A 6,139-nucleotide genomic window follows, 5' to 3' on the forward strand; every position below is an offset into this window, starting at 1 on the left:
CTTAAAATGTTCCTTCACACTCATTTCTGCATCAAAGGCTTAGATGATTTGGAGTACTTTATGGGAGTAGAAGTTTCTCATTCTAAGGAAGAAATATATATTTCACAGAGGAAGTATGCCTTCAGAAATTTTCAAAAGTCATGGTTTGGATGCTAGATTGGTGGAGTTTTCTATTGAGGAAGTAAAGTTGTCTGACAAAGATGAACTTCTTAAAGAAGATGCAAAGTACCGACGCTTGGTAGGGAAAATAATTTATCTCACTATTACGCAGACGGACAAAACAAATGTACATTCTCTTAGCCGGTTCATGCATGAGCCCCACAACCTAACATTGATGTCGTCCTTCGAGTTGTCAGGTATCTTAAATCTACTCCAGGTCAGGGTTTACTTTTCCAATCATAGAACAAACTAAACTTAATTTCTTATTGTGATTCGGATTAGGTTGGTTATCTCATGACTCAGCTTTCCACTACTAGCTATTGTATATTTCTTGGTAATTCATTGATTTCTTGGCAAACGAAATGACAAAAAACTCTCACTGTCTTCGGTTAAAGCCAAGTATAGTACGATGGCTGGTGCTTGTTGCGAGGTCACTTGGCTGAGCTTCTTATTAAAGGATATACATTTGCCTCATTCCGAAGCTTCTTTCATGTATTGTGATAACCAAACTACTTTGCATATAGCAACAAATCTAGCTTTTTTCGAGCGAGCTCGTCACATTGAAATGGATTGGCATTTTACTTGAGAAAAGATACTAGATGGTCGTACTCAAAAAAAAAAAAAAAAAAAAAAAATATTAGATGGTACAGTGGCAACTTGGCACGTTAGTTCTTCACAGACGCTGATTTATTTACAAAGCCATTAGGAAAAGATAAGTTCTCAATCATTTTGTGCAAGTTGACTCTTCTCAACATCTACTCTCCAACTTGAAGAGGAGTGTTAGGAAGTCAACGTATGTTAAATGATAATTGTTTTTTTTTAATAATTGATATTGTATCAAAATTTTATTTTTCTTATGTACAAGGGAACTAGTTCTATACATTCACAGTTCTATAATGAACTACAAATGTTTTGCCGTGTACTATTTTTCCACACAGGGGGGTTTTAATTTTCTTGCTTAGATGGTTTTCATTTTCCAGAGCCTAGAGATCAATTCATCTGGACTACTGATTGATATGTAAAATAAATCAAAACCGTTAGTTTTATGTGGTAGGTCAGAAAAATGAGTTAATAGGGACCGTTGGATTGAATTTGTACAACCCATATGAATTGATCCCTAAGCTCTGGACACTAAGGTCTGGAGCGGATCCAATTCCGTTTTGTACTAACACAACGAGAAAATGAAATGATTGTCAGCAAAAAAAAATAAAAAAACAAAGAAAATAAAAGAAAAGGATAATTAGTGGGAATGATATGTAATAATTAAACAGTAATAATTTTGCTGGAATGGATAAAGCTGGTCAAACAAGGTTGACTGACATGTTTGGACACGAGGCGTGGTGTTTCCCTTGAACCCCGTCTCCCTGTCTCGCGACACAGTTCTCACTATGACCAATAGTCCCATATGTCATCTCCACAGAAAAATGGGGTTTGCCACTAAACCTTATGCAATTTCTCGTTCTATCTTTTCGGCTCTATTATGGAGATCGAAACTATTTATAGTTAGACGTTTTTGTTCTACTTTTGCAACTCTGTCACAAGTTATCGATCAACTCCTCAAAATTTTAGTGGTTAGTTGAAGAATAAAGTTCATCGTAACCATTAAATAATTAAAGAATTTTCTTTCAGTCCATTTCTGATATATTTGATATTCAAAAGTTAACTTAGAAGATTCACAATTCGGATCATCAATTACGTTGTTATATGAGATTAACAACGAGAAAGTAGAACGAAAAACGTTCAAAAAAAAAAAAGAAAAAAAAGTAGAACGAAAAACGATTGAAATGTGTATTATATTGCTTGCATTTTCCATTACCCCTTTACCCATGCAGCTAGATGAAAATTACAGTCGTCTGATCGTCCAGTACAGGCTCACAGTTCCACTCAGATGGTCCCATTCACAAGAAAATGGTCCCAGAAAGAGTGAAGCAGCGGCTGCTCTGCATTATGTAAAGAAAATGACCTTGCAGTCCTTCCACGCCAAAGAAAAGGACACAATATTGTTGGGGAGAGGGGAGGTGGTTCTTTTTCTTCTGTGACCATAATACCCTTCAATTGGTGGGAAATTAAACCAAGTGTCTCCATCAAAAGGGCAGCTGAGCACACAACTGCTCTTGTGGTTCAAAGGCTTTTTATGGTAATTTAGAGTCAGAGGTCCACCTATCGAAAGCTGTGGACTGCTTCACTTCCCTTTCACACAAAAAAAATTGTTCATGAAAAGATTCAAAAGGCAATGATTTTTCTGGATACTTTGTATTTATTAGCAAACTTTTACTGACAACTGAAAATTATGAGATCAGTTAATCAAGGTCACATGGTGCAATTTTAATGTCACAATTGTGGCAGATTTTCTGGTTTCACGTTCTTATTTTAGCAAAGCTCTGCACATAGAAGGCTTGCTGCTTATTCTCTAGAAGGAAGAAAAACCAAATTGTACCCAAATTTGAGCCTTGAATGTGTCTTCAAATGGTCAAATTTAGAACAAATTAATAGGGCATGTGGTTGTTGAGCCTTTATTTTTTTTTTCCTTAAGTTTTATTACAAATTAAGAAAAGGAAGTAGAAATCAAAACTATTATAATAATTTAGAGAAGGGTGAGTTTCGAACCCATGACATATAATAAAAATCTAATATTTTATCCACTAAGATATTGAGCGTATTGTGTAAGACATTGTGTGGTATTTTTTGGGTTAAATCATTGTGTGCTATTTGGTAGGAAAAAAAAAATTTAGTAGGTCATTGTCAACTTAGTAAAGTTGAACTTTTATCATAAAACTAATTAACAATATGAGAAGTGGTTGGTTATTCTTTGAAGTGGACTTGCACTCTGGTTCATGTGTGATGAATTTCAAACCTAACACATTAACAACATAAATTGGATGGCATGGAACACGTGTGACGATTGAATTTTACACAAGGACCAACAAGGTTTGATACATGAAGGAAATTTAAGTTCGACCATAAACCGGCGAAGAGTGACATGACTCATCATAAGCTCTTGTAAGGTTGATTATTTCCTGATGTGGGACTTAACATTACCTTCTTTTTTATTTTTATTTTTATTTTTTTGGACAAGAAACGTTGCCCTTACCTTCTTAATTGTTTATAGGTACCAATTTTTCACAAACCATCAAATTTGTCATTTTTTCGTTAGGTTCAAGGTTGTTTTTAACCATTCAAGTTGGAAAGACAATAAAAAATAAAAAAAAAACAATAAATTTGATAAACTAGTTTAAAATACAATCTAATCAAAGGAATTTTTTTTTTCATTAACAAATTGATTTAAAGTTATGAGTTTACTTACTTAACTTTTCCATGGACAAAATTGAATTATTATTATATTTAATCAAGTTATCCATTTACACTTTTTATTGTTCACACACATAATTAATTTTTATTCTTTAACACTCCTTGATTCATTCGATCGAACGATCGAAAGTTAAAAAATGTGTAAAAGATAATAAGGATGTAGATAGCACTGCCCAAAAGATACTGGGAGTGCAGCCGAAGGATAGAGTGGTTTGGGTGAGAACTGAGAAGAGATTCGAGGGCATTATCCAATCTCTTTTTGGTCAAACCCTATCACTTAGAACTAGAAAAAAAAACTTTGGGCTAAGTTAAAAGGCCCCAAGCCCCAAGCTCATTTATCCCAGAAAACACGTTATATCAAATTACCAATCTAATTTGACGTTCTTGAACTGTGTTCCTTTCTGTCCCCTCCCATTTGGAAATCTGGAATTCCACTCGGTCCAAAATTCAAGTTTTAATTTTTTAATTGGCATTCGAGAACACTAATCTTGCTCTCTCTGTCGAATTTTTATAATTTGCCTCTTTGGTTTATGTGTAAGATCTAGTTCCCCAGTTTTTATAACATTGTTGTAAGCTGGTTCTTAGTTGTATAAATAATTAAAGAATTAAAAGGAAGATGGGTTTGGATGTTTAGTGGGGTGTACTTATTAGTGAACATGCCAAACCAACAAACAAAAAGAAACAAAGAACTCAAAGCCCTATAAAAAATTGTATGACAAAGTGCATATATCATAAAGGAAGCTTAATTGCTTATGATTCATGTTGTTCTAGATTTGATCTGGAGCATGAGACTCTAGAAGAAGAAGAAAAGTAATTTGGGAAATAGATAACTACGTGAGAGGATGATTACAAGCACTAAAGCAATATCTTAGCCTGCAAAAGCTCTTTGCAATGTTTGTTTTCAGTTAATTGTAAAAATTCAGCAACGTTATCTTGTTAGATTTATATTATTAAATTGTGAATATGAATCACGAGTCAAATTGGTATTAATTTAGAAAACTTTCAAACAAATGCATGTTCTAATTTTTATGTAATCAAACAAATGCTTAGGTGCAAGTGGTGAATATTCATGGTAGGTAGGGTTTTGTTCTTCAACCATTGTGTTTTGTGATCAAACTCTCCCTCTTCTTGATAAACTTTTTAGGCCAATATGGTCCACCGCCAATATCACCAATATTATCTCAACTTAACCACATATTACTAGGTGTTGAGTTCTATTACAAACAACCTCAGTGATATTAGAGGTGGAAACTCTCATATATTAATTGTATATTATTTTGTTTATGGCTGATTTGAGGTTCTATTCTTCAACATGTCTACGAGTGGCCTCACACATGGTCAAAAGAGAAACCATTTCCCAAATCAGGAATTAGTCAAATCATTATAATTAATGGAGCTAGCACAACTTTTTGAGAGCCCAGTCATTATTCATAGACTAGAGCCAACGCAACTTTTTGAGAGTTCAATCATTCAATATCCTTAAGCTAGGGGTAGCGCAACTTTTCAAAAGTCTAACTTAATGAGACAATATTGAGCCCGGTAAATTAGGCCCATGACGTCTTGAAAGAATAGCTTGCTCTGACACATGAAAAATTTTCATCCCTAGCATGGTCTACCACTAGTACCACCGATATTGTCCCAACTTAACTACCTATTACTAGGTATTGGGTTTTATCCCATGTCTCGGTGATATTAGGGGTGAAAACTCCCATACATTTTGTTATATGATGGATGTGGGATCCTGTTCTCTTAACACTTCCCTTAATGTACAGTAGAATATCACTTGTGCTACAAGAAACTTAGGTGCATAAGGCGCTTTACCGTAGTGGCAGGAAGTAATCATGTTTATGCACCATGATGCGAGTTCAATTTTCATTGATCTCTCTCTCCCTAACAACTAACAATTTAACCCAGTAATGCTATCATTTGTCAAAAAAAAAAAAAAAAAAAAAACTTATATTGTTAAATTGTTAATTTAAACCACATAATCAAGAATGACATTGATTTATGTACTTCCCTTTTCACTTTCAAAATTCTTCCATATTTTTTAGCAATTAGATTGATTTAGAGAAGATCAACGAATATAATAAGAAAAAAAGGGTTGATGGTGAAAATGAGATTGGTATGAAATGAAGAAGCAATTTGGATTCACAGTTTTTACCAACATAAACCTTTTATATTGCAAGACAATCAACGGATAAAATTAAGAAAAACATTGTTGAAGTAAAAAAATGAAAGTGTTAAAATTGCTTTTTCATTCACGAAAAAGTTCAATGAATCAGCAATTTGGATTCTTAATTTAACAACAAAAACTTATACTGCAATTCATAATTTACAACATAAACTTATACTGCAAGACAATCTGACAAGAAAATATTTCTACATAAATATTACTTTAAATTCTATACCAACACCACCAATGTGAGAAATTTTTTATTGTGATTGGAACACGAGTAGTACATCACGTGTTTTTATGTAAGTGGTGAAAAATTTTATTTTTTAAAATTTTAACTTTTTAACACACATATCCCACCATTATATACCTCGTGTGCCGATCACACTGAAAAATCTCTCTACGAACTCATTTGTTGCTAAAGAGCTTTGGATCTCTTCTCAAACCACACAAGCAAAACCTCTTCATCAATATCCAGTTACCCGCTGCCAAAGGCAT

Source organism: Pyrus communis, chromosome 1 (genome assembly GCF_963583255.1).
Source record: "Pyrus communis chromosome 1, drPyrComm1.1, whole genome shotgun sequence".
NCBI classification, from domain to species: domain Eukaryota; kingdom Viridiplantae; phylum Streptophyta; class Magnoliopsida; order Rosales; family Rosaceae; genus Pyrus; species Pyrus communis.